The sequence below is a fragment of the Suncus etruscus genome, chromosome 3 (genome assembly GCF_024139225.1).
Source record: "Suncus etruscus isolate mSunEtr1 chromosome 3, mSunEtr1.pri.cur, whole genome shotgun sequence".
Taxonomy (NCBI): domain Eukaryota; kingdom Metazoa; phylum Chordata; class Mammalia; order Eulipotyphla; family Soricidae; genus Suncus; species Suncus etruscus.
In genome coordinates this window covers 164,430,887-164,446,187 of record NC_064850.1, presented here as the reverse complement: position 1 = coordinate 164,446,187, position 15,301 = coordinate 164,430,887, and the positions used below count along the sequence as shown (strand labels likewise).

At 42.9% G+C, this 15,301-nt stretch overlaps 2 protein-coding genes across 4 annotated transcripts in view; one reads left to right on the top strand and one right to left on the bottom strand.

Moving 5' to 3' along the window:
* RPRD1A (regulation of nuclear pre-mRNA domain containing 1A) overlaps positions 1-15,301 on the top strand; it is a 1,137,547-nt gene that overhangs the window by 783,964 nt on the left and 338,282 nt on the right. The gene's annotated exons all lie outside the window — the stretch shown is intronic.
* FHOD3 (formin homology 2 domain containing 3) overlaps positions 1-15,301 on the bottom strand; it is a 514,974-nt gene that overhangs the window by 393,537 nt on the left and 106,136 nt on the right. The window lies entirely within an intron of this gene.

The following is a 15,301-nucleotide window of genomic DNA, read 5'->3' as shown; positions in this document are numbered from 1 at the left end:
GATCTTTTAGAGTTAGTTCTACAGAAAGCTTTTCCAACTCTTTGAGAATAAATCTGATTTTGTTCATGTCACTTAACCTCCCTTTTTAAACTACGTACATTTAAGTACATTTTAACTTTTGTTTTAAGAATTATATCACCTCCCTTAGAGTTTCCATATTTTTACAAAAATTACTTTAGTTTTAAGTGCTGAAATTGCTTTATTCTCCTAGTGGCTCTGTCTCAAATTTTCACTTGAAAAGCGTATATAGAGCCATAGCCATGCCCACAGCCATCCCCATGTCCACTCATCAGCCAGCTCCTAGACTCATTTTATTCTCAAAAGATATGTCAGCCAAGCTATGAAAAATCATGGCACACCAGCCTCACAGTTGGAAACTGAGACACTCTTAGTGGAGGAAGAGGGAGGCCGAGTCCCACCCTGCAAAGCCTCAGCAGTTGTCCAATCTCCACCACTCCAATGTCCAACTTCACAACTACCACTGATCTCTGCAGAGATTGCCTCACTCTAGATGTGATCGTTTTGGGCTGAGATCTCCAGGACTTTGTCAGAGTGAGTGCAGGTACCCTCCTCCTGCCTTTTCGTACTACCAAAAACCCTAGAAGCCATAGCCAGACCCACAGCCACCACCATGTCAGCTACAGAACTTAAAAATTCCTGGACCACAACACCGCTAACTTTTTCAGTAATGACACCCCAGTAGGAACTCGTGATGGGGAACAATGGTAGGGAAATTTTACACTGCTGGTGGGATTGGTATTGGAACATGAAATGGCAAAAACAGATGTATTATGAGCAACTGTGTAAACCACAGTTCTTAAATAAAGTAATAAAATATTTTACAAAATAATAAATAAAAGCATTTATGAACAGACACAAGAAAAGATCTTGCATTTGTAGATTCCTTTATCATTATTCTTCAAGTGCTAAAGAAAAAGGCAGTGGGTTTGAAACATGCTATTTTCTGTCATCCTCTTACTAACACTGAACACTATAAAAGTTCTCTCCTTTTACCAACTATGTAAATTAGGGGTGGTGAATTGTCCTGATTCTGACTAGGTAGCACGGTGAATACCATACAAACGTATCAAATGCCACTTTTCTTCAAGTGTCTACCCATCTGTTGCCCTGAAGATGGCCACTAGACGAATCTATTTTAGGAGTCTAGGTTGGTATCAGACAGGAGAGGTCAAGAAACAGCCGCTGCCTGGAGCCAGGTACTAGGAGCCAGGAAGAAAGTTAACAACAGATTGAAGACAGCTCAGAGGCCAAACAGAGGCCCTCTTCTAAGATCAAAAGTAGGATAGTTCCAAATAGCACTGTAGTATGTGAAGGTCTTCTCATTTAAGGAAGGAAAACCATACTTTTTACTTAGCCATTAATGTGTACCTTCAGTGGTATAAAGCCCTGGCCCTATCTCATTATAGTCCTCCAGCTATGGCCAGACCTCCCTATCTCCGCCCCTGACTTCCTCCTGACAACTCCTTGCTATGTAGGAACCCATCTCTGGCATCCAATCCCACTCCAGGTAACAACTGAAACTGTCTCTTGAGGATGATCCAAATCACTACTAGTCTGCAGCTTCATTCTTTGCCTAGAAATGTCTGGAAGGCAGCTTCCCTTGCTTTTGTCTTTCCTTTCCTCATACACCTCACACCTCTTCCTCAGCAACTCTCAACTGCCCATAATGCCTGTATCCCCACTTGGTGATATGAACCTCTTACCCTCACAAACACTCCTCTTGTGGACATGCAGACTCCACATTTACAACTTGTCAACTGAGGCTAGGATGGCAGAGGTAGGACTAACGTGTCAATCAGATACGAGTATCATTACTACTCATGAGCACAGGCAGCAGGCACAACGTGAATGGGGGAGTGCAAATGAGAGCATCAATGAATCGGTGTTGCCAGAGCAGGAGTCTCCGTGAAACACGATTCTTAATTCTTCATTAGACTACATGTTAGAATCGCTCAAGTTCAGTGCCCTTGATCCTCTTGAGTCTGCCTTACTCCTCCTGAGTCTGCTTGCTACAAAAGTACCACAGGTGATTTGATTATAGACCAGCCACTGTAGGATTGGAGGATCCCTGGGAGAAGAAAAAAAGAGATGAGTAGAGAGGGCAGTGGAATCTAGGGGACAGAAACTATATCCTTATCACCATGTGATCCAGCCAGGTGAGGCATGAATGCTACCTTTCAGTGGACACCATGTGCATACTGTGTGAACAGTACAGGATTCACAGCTATCCTTGTCCCAGCACAAGCCCAGGCTTTTACATACTAAGTGAATTTACAAATGAAGGAGTGGTGGGAGATGTAAAAAACCAGGATTATAACATTAGAACCCATGTGGGGTCTGTCCACATTCAGCGAATGCCCCTGTGAGACATACCATTCACACACTCCCTACCAACAGCCTTTCTTCTTGAATTTTTAGGCTGATCTGACTGTCCAATTACCGCCAGTCCAATTATTATTACCTCCATCATCAGCTCCAAAATTTCTAATTTGGGCACTCTAAAATCAATCCCAAAGGGCACCTGAACTTGAGGTAAGAAGTGAATGTGGGATGGAAAGAGCAAGAGCAGCATCAAATTCATCACCACATAAAAATGAGTAGTAAGACTACCAAAGGCATTTTTAAAGATTCTGCTAACCCAAACACACCTCTTTTTTATATTAATATCTTTGTTTAAACACCTTGATTACAAATATGATTGTAGTTGGGTTTCAGTCATGTAAAGAACACCCCCCTTGAGAGGGTACAACATTCCCACCACCAATGTTCCAAATCTCCCTCCTCCCCAACCCCACCTGTACTCTAGACAGGCTTTCGACTTCCCTTATTCATTCACATTGTTATGATAGTTCTCCCTGTAGTTATTTCTCTAACAGCACTCACAAACACTCTTTCAAACACACCTCTTTATGTCAATATGAAATATCTATATATGTTCCTTCTGCCACTAACCCTCCTTCTAATCCTCTATCAGAGAGTCCCAATACAAACATGCTCCCTCATACCCACACAGGTCCCTGGATGCATTTTATAATAATGCACAGAAACTCTAGAAAACTTAAGAATGAAAAAAGGCAGGAGATCTTGTGTGTTTATAAGCTGTACAGCTGAAGTCTGTCTCTCTGTGACAACCACTTTCAGCAAGGCCCTTGGCATGGCAGTACCTGCTCATCATCATGCACAGTGGAACACGCACTACAGCACCCGTGCAAAGAGCTGTCTGTGACTGCCAGCTCACTTCCCTTTGCTCTAAAACTGCTTGCAGGTGCCATCTTGCTTTAAACACAGACAAGACCACAATAGGAACTTAGGCAGATCAAAGTCCTTCTAAGTCTGCAGTCCTGAAATGAATTTCCCATCTGGCAATGAACAAGAACCTACTAAGTGCTTAGCAATGCTTGACGAAGATCTCTGAACAGCTGATTCAACTTCAGTAACCCACAGGCAAATATAACATGCCATGTCTTAAATAGAAACAGAGTCTCGCTTCATTTAACCACAAAGAGGGAGAAAAGGAGAAATTATTATGTGATTCCCAGCATATATGAACCTTACAGCCCCAAACAAGTTATTCCTCCATGTGGACAAGAAGCACATCTGTTCCATATTTTGACACATTCACAGTCATAAAAATGTCCTCACAGCTGTCTCTTCAGGAACCTTATGAAGATATATTCTTCGTTCATCCCGAATTTTCTAATATCAACATTTGTATGGAGCTCTAGTCATGAGTGGTATTCTCTTTTATTAGTTTTACCTACAGTTTACAATTTAAGAAATTTTTAGCATCTTAATGATTTAAATGTATACATACACACATTTATACATACATACATACATACATACATACATACATATATACTTTTTTTTTTGGTTTTTGGGCCACACCCATGTGACACTCAGGGGTTACTCCTGGCTATGCGCTCAGAAATCGTCCCTGGCTTGGGGGGACCATATGGGACACCGGGGGATCGAACCACGGTCCGTCCTACGCTAGCACTTGCAAGGCAGACACCTTACCTCTAGTGCCACCTCTCTGGCCCCATATATACATTTATACTTACACACACACACACACACACACACACACACACACACACACACAGTGTCCCCTAGGCTGAGAAACTGTTCTCAAGACTGTAAAACTTGAAGTTTAGGTCACACAACTGATGTCCCAAATCCTTCACACTTTTACCTTATTAATGCCCTTACATATGTTTTTAAGTGGGTGCTACACTCCCTGGTGTACAGGTGAGGAAGTAAAGACTTGAGAGGTTACATGAGCTCAAAAAACAGCAAGAAGGGAAGATAAGAACCAGAGACCAACCCCAGAGCCCATCACTGCCATCACAAGAGGTATTTCACCAACACTGTCTTAGCATCTGACTATGGGCATCACACAGCAGAGGCAAGATAAACCCAGAGGGAAGGAAAGCCTGGGCTGGATCACTGATGTCAGAATTTTTTAGAGGGCAGCAAGAAGAGAGTGTTTGAACAATGAAGGGGATGTTCAGTTCCCGCCTCTGTATGGAGGGGATGATGGATGCTCCCAACAATGGAGCAGAGTATCACTGTAAGTGGGAAATGGAGCCCAGGAAGCCCAGAGCAAGACCAGAGCCTGGTTGGGAGTGAGCTCCATGCAATCTCCTGGAAGAAATGTGCGAGGACTCAGTGAGACTTCTGAGAATTTGTATTATTCAACTATACCAATTCCTTTTTAGAAATTGTTTATATACCCCCCAATATGGTTACCCATACCTCCACTTAAAGATCCTTTTAAAAATTATGGGGTTTGGGGAAAGGAAGATTTCCAAGCGCTGCTGGGTGTGACCCACCCCCCCCAAAAAAAAAAAAAAAACGAAAAAAGAAGATGCTCTATTTTGTCTTCACCTTTCAAAGGGTGAGACATGGGAAAACTGTTTCCATGAGGACAGATGGCACACCTGATCATTCCCTAGAGAAGATAGGAGAGAGGATCTAAGACACCCGTCCAGCATCCTCAAGCAGCCTGACCTTCCTGTCTAGGCTGATGTAGCTTTGGCCATACAAAACTTTCATTGGTACCCTGAACCCTAGACCCAGTAGAACAGTACTTGCAGGTTTCCACATCACAGTCACAATGTACCAAGTCGAACTGAGAAGAGCTCTCCTATCTCCTTGCCAAATCAAGTTTCTAACTTGTATCTCTGTTGGCCAAGGCACACATGCCTCTCAGCAGATGTAAAACAGAAGATGTTGCAGTGGGTAAATGTTGGGTTTTCTTCAGCTGATGGAAACTCCCTGTAGTTCCAGTTCAGATACTATGACTTCTGGAACATATGTGTTAGAACTTCAAAACCCAGAAAGATAAAATACCACTCTGCACAAAACCATTTTCCTTTCACACTTAAATAAAAGTACGGCCAAGAAGGAGCCCAGCAGGTCACACCAGAGAAGCAGGGAATATCAGGGTAATAAAGGACTAGTTTCAGGTTGTAGAAAAATGCCTATCCACTGAACAATGGGTAAGCAATATTAGAGAGAGCCATACAATAGAACACTATTCATCTTTAAAAAGGGATAAGAACTGATTCACGCTACTACAGGGATGGAGAGTAAAAATATGAAATGGAAGAAGCTCAGCACAAAAGGCCACATTATCTATTCCTTTTACATGACATTTCCAAGATAGCAAATCTACAGAGATAAAAAGTAGAAAGATATGGGAAATGGTAGGGCACTTGCCATATAAACATGAGGTCCATGAGTTTAATCTAGCAATGGTCCTCAAACTACGGCCTGCAGGCCACATATTGTATTTATTCCCATTTTGTTTCTTCACTTCTAAATAAGATATATGCAGTGTGCATAGAAATTTGTTCATAATTTTTGTTTTTACTATAATCTGGCCCTCCAACAGTCTGAAGGACAGTGAACTGGCCCCCTGTTTAAAAAGTTTGAGGACCCTAAATAGCAACGTTTCATTGCCAAAATGTAATCCAAGTAGCACAGCAGAGCAAGTAATCTCCACTGTACCACAAGTGCGTGTGATCACTAAACTACAGCCCAGAGCTAGAGAAATAGTATGATGTGTAAGGCACTTGTTTTCTTGCAGTTGACCCAGGTTCGATCCCCAGCATCCATATGGTCTCCAGAATACGACCAGGAGTAATTCTTAAATGTAGAGCTAAAAGTAATTCCTAAGCATCACCATGTGTAACTCCCCCAAAAAACTATAGTCCAGTGTGCATCCCACACACAATTCAAGACTCTCAATCAGTGCAATAACAGGAAAGGAATGGGAGATGGCAGGTTAATGGTCACAAGGGAACAGGGAAGGTAATTGGGATTAACATGCTAACAATGGAGGGTTTTTGATTGAGGGTAAATGGAGATGTTCTAGAATGAAATCGTGAGGGCTAGTTACACAACTTAATACAGCAAAGAGAACAGGGTGAATCTATCAAATGTTCCCTTTAAAGGGAGAGTTGAAGTATGCTCCATGGCATATGAATTATACTTCAGTAAAACTTTTTAAAAAGAGAGTATATAATACCTACATGTGAAATATTATGGTGTGAAAATGTTTTGAATCAGAAACCTATCCCCCTCCATCCCCTCCTGCTTCTAGTTCTCTATTACGTGCTGGGTTAACCACACCTGAGTCACTCAGCTAACACCTAACTGAATTCTGCATCCTAGCCCACACACCATGAGGAATGAAGTGAGCTGATCATGTCTCCAAGCATCCTGTCCTATGAGTGAATTTTTTTCTACACATAAAATCAATTGACACTATGTCATTCATGTTTGCTTATTAATTAACAATAGTTTCCTCATGCCATAAGCTTTGTGAGACTTCCTGCCTTGGGCTGGTGCACTACAGTGGGTAGGGTGCTGTCTTGCATGCAGCCAACTCAGATTTGATCCTTGGCCCTTGATCCATATGGTGCCTCAAGCCCCACTTGGAGTGATCCCTGAGCACCACATACATGACCACAATCAGGTTTGACCCAACATTCCCAATCTTGCCTGATTCATGAAAGTTGAGTATTAACTAAAGTACTGTCTTTGCCTATTTCCAGGACTTACTTCCTTTCACATCTAGCTTCACAAAAAAACTCAGAAAGCAAAAGCTAGAAAGCCTATTTCATAGACTTGGAAACAGAATAAGAGGAATACCATGACCAAACAATGCTACACACTTTTAGAAAATGTTGCACAGAGCAAGAACCTAAGGAACGAGGACCCTGTTTCTGACACATGGCCCTTATACTCTTCTGTGATGCTGAAAAATATAGTTTTGAACAAATAAGTTCTGGAGCACAAAAATCCCAAAATAACAGGTTTAGAGATGATTCCAACAGCAATCAGAACAAATGTCAGGAGACCCAAGTATTCCCACCTGCCTCACAAATTTCTCCTCCAATAACCAACCTCTTTCCTATATCTCTCTCCTCCCTTCACTCAGTTCTCCCTCCACAGATGGTATCACAAAGATCCCAGTGACACATACTGCAGCATCCTTATAAAAAGAGAATCTTACTTTTACCTGTTCTGCTGGAAACAGTTGAAGGAACAAATGGCAGAAGCAGAATGAATATGACCACCTATCAGTTTAAAGTTCTGCCAAATTGAGTGTTGCTCTGTCGACACTGAACACTAGCCATGAACTGGGTACCTCTCTTGCTCCTGAAGTTCACTGACCAATAAAAAAACAAAACAAAACGCCAGGAATCTAATTAGTCCCAAAACCACACCAGCACCATCATTCTAGGCTCCCACTACCTACACAACTAAAATCCAAACCAATACTACATAGCTACATTTACCTTCTGCTCAACCATTAGAATCACATGTGAATTCAGGTGGGGATAGTGAAATGTAGCATTAATACCCACATAGGCTAATACCATGTGCTCATCGGCATGTACATTAATGCTTTTGTTCAGACCATCTGGGGAAAGATATACAAGAAACTAATGAAAATGACAAGCTGGGGTCCCAGGAGACTAGTTACTCATCATTCTTTATGCTTTTTAATTTTCAAGTATCTGTAGTATTTCTTCAAAAATAAAAGCATAGTCTAATTAGCTAAATGAAGCTCATTTTAGTAAAAATCACCCTATAAATGCAGTTCACTCCAAAAAAAATTCAATTTGTAACTGCAGCCCAATTAAAAGCCAGAGCCAACACTTACTTCTTAAAATTCCTAGAGCTCTAGTGATTTTTTTCTCTCATTTTTGTTCTGTGTCTGAAAATTCTGGTTTCTGTGAGGGGAAGAATGACCTGGTGTTTGTACAGCTCACTCAATACCACACTATACTCCTGTGGGGATTATGGAAGCCCCTTCCTCCTTGTGCTACTTCCAGGAATGAGGAGACTCTCAGAGCAGAGACTCCGAGTTAGGTTAGAGTCATCTGCCTGTCATCGAACTGCCTGAAGGCATGTTCTGCTTTGCTAATCAGGAGGCTACTGGCACAGAAGGGGCCAAGGCCAGAGATGCTGATACAGTCCACAATGAAGAGGTACCTGGCCCAAAGTGTCCATAGCAGTAAACTTGAAAGAACTGTTCTAGAGGGAACCAGACAAGAGAACCAAGGAGAGAGGCCCTAAAAAGAAAGCGATGGAAGCAACACAGTTAGATCAGCACCAGATCCTGATCAGTCGTAAATGCTTTCAGCATTACGTGTAATTATTGAATCTAAAATTCAGCAGTCTAGCCTCTGCCCTGTGGCCATCCCAGACACATGTGGCAGCATGGCAGCCCCTGGCAGTGACCACCTCACAGAGTAAGGGGCTGGCAGCTACATTTCTGCCTGCTAATTTTAATCTCTCTTTCTCAAAGGTCATGAATATTTTCAGACCTCTTAGAACAAGCATATTGTGGGCAGACTAGATAGATGCTGCTTCCAGTTGGCAAAGCACTTTCTTTGCCAGCACTGGAGCTGAGTTTCAGACTTAACTCTATCCTGTCACTTTCCAAAGAGCATTTTAATCTATTATCCTAATTGGCAAATGATATGTAGTATGAGAAGGCTGTGTGGCTACAATTATATTTATAATGAAAGCTTAATCTCCAAAAGAAAACAGTAATTCATTAAAACCACCCCTTCCCCATATGTCATTACTGGAGCCAAAGGAAAAAATTTTTTTCTGGTAAAGTTTAAATTAGCTGCCCAAGCAGAAAGCAGAGAGAGGGGACCAGCTCAGTAGTAAAGCAAATGCCTTGTAGTAAAGGCTTAGTAGTAAAGAGACCGGGGCATCTAGCCTCAACGGTGACCTTGTTGTCAAGTGCAATCCCTGGCACTGCTTGCTAGTGTGAGTCCTGTACACCACATGCAAAAGTGTACACTAAACACCACAATAGCAACAAAAGAAAAGTAATATTTTCCAGTTATAACCAGGTTACAGCAAATTGCATGCTTTCATCAGAGTATTCCACTGTGTCTCAATGCCATATCTTCATTATCCATTCATCTGTCATTGGACACCTAGGTTGATTCCATTACCATAGCTATTATACCAACTGCTGCAATGAATGGTATGTGTATGTCCTTTTGATTGACTGTTTTTGTGTAATGAGGGTAGATGCACAAAAGTGGAAATTTCTGAGCCATATAGCAACTCAATTCTAAGTTTATTGAATTATCTCCATACCATTTCCATAGGTGTTAAGTCAGACAACATTCTCTTCCAAGTATATAGGAAGGACAGAGAAGAAAAGAAATTGAGATGGGGAGAAAGATAAGACAGGGAAGTAATGGGGCACAGGGGTGAGGGACCTTGCTTATACCGGTGATATGGGAGAGAGTGGCATAGCTAAATATAGTCTAAGCAGACTCAACAATACTAAAACAGACGATTCTAAACTGCAACCACCAAACTTTGAAAAGTGCCTGTCAAGGGAAGTGGGAAGGGACAATTGGTGGGAAGAGTACAGAAACACTGGTAGAGGAAATTGGATTTATGCTGGTGGTATTTATGATGAAAATCTCACTTATCAGGGCCGGAGCAGTGGCGCAAGCAGGAGGGTATTTGCCTTGCATGTGCTAACCTAGAATGGATCATGGTTTGATCCCCCAGCGACCCATATGGTCCCCCAAGCCAGGAGCAATTTCTGAGCGCAGAGCCAGGAGTATCCCCTGAGCTGTAACCCTCCCCCAACTTCTTGTCTATCTTACCTGAATGGAAGGAGTCTGTTGTAGGTAATTTAAGGGGTTACTTCGGGGGAGATCAGAGAAGATGGAGCCGAGAGACACAGCAGGTAGAAAAGAGAGACAGGTTGGATGCAGAGAGGCTGTTTAGCTTAGAAGTCATGTGAGTGGTGGTTAGGATATGGTGGTTAGGACCTTATTCATAAAATTCAATGTCTCCTGACTCTGACTGGTGTGGATCATTTCTTCACCATCATCCTGATACCTGCAGACCCCCCGTAGGGGCTACAGGCACCGGACCGAGCCAAGAAAGGCCTCACCATCCATCTTCCATTCTTCCATCCATGACCATTAAGGACTTTATATTTAATAATTAATACAACACTGAGAGTCACCAGGTATGGCCCAAAAACCAAAAACCAAAATAAAAAAAAAATCTCACCTATCAATAACTTTATAACTAGTGGTTCTTTAATTAAAAAATATTTTAAAAAAAGAAAAGTGAAAATTTCAGTAGGTAAAAAGAGAATGAGGCTTTAGCATGGGGATGCAATACATAGTTCTAATAATGCCTTGCCTTCACTGCACACAGCCTTGCTGCACCCCTAAAGAAGAGATACGGAAGGAGACAAGGCTTGGGGAACAAGGCCTGAGGAATGGAAGTCCTTGAACAGGGCTTTTTTGCTGAACAGGACACACACCACAAACATTGGACAGTACATCTTATCAGCACTTCTAGGAAATCTGAGAGGGTTATGGGAACAACAACCAAAAAAAAAAAAAAAAAACTCCATGGTCTGATATTTCAGCTTGGCTCTCCTTAGAATCCCAAACTCTGCTGCCCTTGTTACTCATGGAAGGATGAATACCATTGGCAGAGCATTGTGCTGAGGAAGAAAATCACAATTGCTGCCTTATGTTGAACATGTGCTATATAGTTCTTGATACAGATTCATTTACTTAATACTTACCAAGCTTGTGGTGGGCCCAGCAGTCTCTAGTAGGATCACTGGAGTTCACAAAGTATTGGGGTAGTGACATGCCTTATCTCATGTCACTTCACGTGAGTCTAGGAGGATATGTGAGCAGAGACTGAAAGTCAAAGCTGAAGTCAACAACGGAAGGCTAGGAACTTGAAGTTTGGGAATGAGGTAAGGGGACTTCAGGTATGTTTAAGATATGTCTAAGGTATGTCTATGTATCTCCAGCACAGTGGAAACAAGAGGGGGTAGGGTGTTTGTCTCACTTTATCCAAGGCCCCTCTTGACTCTCCAGGTGCACACAATTGACTGACCACCTCTTACATGACAGTCACCTGAGGCCTAGGGATTAGAGATTTAACCAAGGTCACAAATCTGCTGAGTTGGTAAAACTGTCCTAACCCAGGCATTTCTGGCTAAAGAGCCCTATGGCACATGTCAGTACCCTCGGGCAGTCCCCTGTCTGGGGAGACCTGAAATGAGTCTAAGCTCTGATTCTATGATTTTTGCATTCCCAACAGCATTCCTCATTGTAATAAACTGTCCCTGAGCAAGAACGACCAACCAGGTTGAGGAGCCCCTTCTGGACTCTATGATGCCACCCAGACACCCATAAACACCCTTTTAGATGTAAGGACTCTGCAGATAGCTTTGGAACAGGGCCAAACCTGGCAACACAGGCTTTCTCCTGTTACATGAGCACTTCCCCTAAATGTTGCCTCCAGGTGCCAAGTGCCCCAATGCTTCTCTCCATCCTCAAAACCTACTCCATGGAAAGATGATCTCAGAGCATTGGAGGCTGGCACTGGGTCACAGGGAGACTCTCTTCCTGCAATGTCAACGTCATCATGTGAAACCAGTTGTGCTAATGGAAAGCTGTTGCTGCGGCACAAATAGAACCTTCCTCAAACTAAAATTTGAGTTCTTGAGTGCTTTTTTTTTTCTCTAATTCCTAATTTCCCATTGCACAGAGAGCATGTCTAGTAAAGAGTCCTCAACTACTTTCACAGGGAATGAAAAGACAGCTATGACAGTCATTTTCTGCCCACACAGACACATTCTGGATCTTCCTCAGATGGTTTCACACATGAATCACACCATTGAACCATGTGGTCCAGTTGTTATCCCCCTTACATTTTACAACAGCCCTGCCATAAATTCTACTTCCTGGTTACTCATATTCCAAGGGTGATGGCCTAATAACTTCCTATTTCTCCGTCCATGCTCTAGTCTAAGTAGAGAATCTTGCTGGGCCTGACACCAAGACTCCAAATCTCAGACATCAGAGTAGTATGCCTTCCTTTCACTTGCTTTCCTTGCCTTCTTCAAACAAGCCTGGAACTAAGAAAACATAGAAAGTGTTCCCAGGGGCTGGAACAATAGTACAATGGTTAGGCTGCTTGTCATGCACATAGTCACCCTGAGTTCAATCTGGACCCCATCTGGTCTCTCCCTCCAGCTCCACCAGGAATCAGCCCTGACCACTGCCAGGTTTGGCCCCAAAACGAAACAACCAAATAGACCAAACTTAGTTCCACCACTCTACCAGTGTAGGAGCCCATCCTGTACCCCTCACCTTTAGGGCAGGGACACCAGAAGCATGTCTTGCTGTACCCCCACCCCCACCAAGAGTCACATTTTGTTTTCAACCTGCTGCCTCTATTTAATCTCAAATGCTAGCATGTCCTGCAGAGGAACAAAGCTTAAAAGTCTGAGCAGCTCAGGTACTCATTAGTCTGACTGGAGCCACGCATACCAAGCTCAGATCAGTGGGCAGGAAGAAACACAGAAGCAGTTTCCTTACTCCCCCAACTACAGACATATCACCCCTTCTGTGTGTACAACTTGTTTAAGCTTTTAGACAAGAGAAGACTAAAAGCAAAAGAACCCACATTCCCAGGCCTGAGAGCCATTCTGGGTGCTTCTAGGTTATGCAGGTCTTTCCCCTACCAAGTACAGAAACACTTGGGGAAAGAGGCAGGAAGGTGAGCTTCACCATCAGTGCTCCTGCTGGGATATCTAGCTGAAATCTGGTCACACAAACTTCTCAGCAGAGTAGGGACTGATCCCTGGCACAGAGGCAGAGGATTCACCCACAGCTGAGCAGAGATACTGAGTAAGAGCTTAGGCTTCACCTGCTTCGTTTCCTCTCAAACCTCAGGAGGAATGAAGGCGAGGGAGGAATGAGTGGGGAGGCAAGGAAGAAGCCACAAATATCCTCTTGGGCAACCAGCAAAAGTCCTTAATCTCTGAAGGCAGAATAGCCAGGCCTAATGTATTACTGAGATAAACCCATGTCAGAGGAACACTGCAAATCCCTGCCATGCTATTCTAAGTTATTGGTGTACAGGGAGCACAGATTTAATGACCAAAACTCATTCAGAAAAGGGTGGTACTGTGTAACTGTGTGTGTACTGAGTAACTTTGAGTTCTCTCAGAAGCTCTGATGGATCCTTCAATCTGTGGGTAATACAGCAGCCTAAGGGGCTCAAGGTTGCCAGGGCTGCAGGGCTGCAAGATGCAGATCCCCAAGACTAGGACCTGTTGCTGCAAAGCTTGTAGGGGCCTATGGGGCCCGGCTGCTGGGTGGGGTGTCATGCCTACTCAGGGACACAACATGTAGTGACCATCCACCAGGGATGGAGAGAGAGGAGAGAGAAGAAACTAAGTATACATTTTATACTCAGACCTGGTGTCTGAGGCCTGCTGCCGCTGCCCAGGGTTTCCAGAGAAAGGAAGAGGCCAGGAGAGGCTCAGGTTTAAAGAAGCTAGAAAATCGAATAGATGCAAAGCAGGCAGCAATTCTGTGATGCTTTATCTCTAGCCCCCACGAGCCACAGGCACTGCTCTGGTCTTTATTCTGGGCACCCCCTCGAAAGTCCAAGTTTATCTTTATACTGGCATGAAAAGGGGATGTATCCAGGGGTGTGTCCAGGTTTACCAGTCATTACAGTGTGGATATCCAAGGGGTGTGTCTAAGTGGGGGTATTCAAGAGGCATGTCCATATTTAAGGGCAGGACCCCCTTTCTAAGGGGCTAAGGAACAAGGGAAAGAATTGCACATTGCAGGCAAGAATGGAGGGGGGCCTACCCAGCTTAGACATCCTTGAACTTTTCATGGGCCTGAGCTGACATATCAAGAACATGTTTTGTTTACTTTCTGTTTAAACCTCAGAATGAATACCTTTGGGAAGGCAAGAGGGAGGGCGGGGGGAGGGGTTTGCTGGCTCTGCATAATTTGGGTTTTATGTCTAGTTTAAAGATCAAGGCAATGGCAAAAAAACTTACCTAAAGAATTGAGTTTACCATGGTGGGGAGATAGGTGGTGTGCTGAGTTGACGGATGTGCTAGTGTTGGAAGGGAATGTAAAGTAAGGTGTATACATGACACCTTATCATTGACAGTAAATTATGTAAATTATGGTGCCAAAAATATAAAATATATATTGGTTAAAATTAAAGAGCCAAAGCAAAATAAAGGCATAGTAAATTACCAAATCATACAGAGCAAGAGAAAGAATATAGTACTTTTTGAGTGGATAATCATGGCAAGAAAACAAAAGGTAATGTAGCTACACCACTACAAAGACAAAAAATAAATGTATACAGATGGAGAATAGTCCAACTTTTAGATGAACTGTGTCTCCATGTTCATTTGGGGAAACTGAAGTTTAGGTCAGTTCCCTGATCTGATCCCAGGAACCCAAAATTTCTTCCTATGAGAGGAAGATCCTGTCTTCATCCTTAAGGTGATCATGCACTGCTTGGAATTGGAACACAGACAGATAAACTGGGCAAGCAAGAGACAAATGGTCAGCATACACCTGACAGCATTGGGGACCTCAGGGATGGGAGACTTTTAGTGGGGGTTGTGAGGGTTGGAGTATGAAAGACAGAAGTATGGTGAATGATGGATACAGCATAGACCACTACAACAGATCCAGAACTCAAGGTAGTATAGGAAGGGTGTGGAAGGAGGATCAGAAAATTCAAAAATCAGTAGAACTATGAACGCAACCTTCCTTTTGCACTGAACTGATTTATGCTTCTACTTGTTTACAACAGTTAACACAATGGTTTCCACTAAAACTTAATTCAATTTTAAAGCCAGTGGAAACCTAGAATGTTTCACATGAGTAGTAAATAGGACTGATGGGTTCAAGCA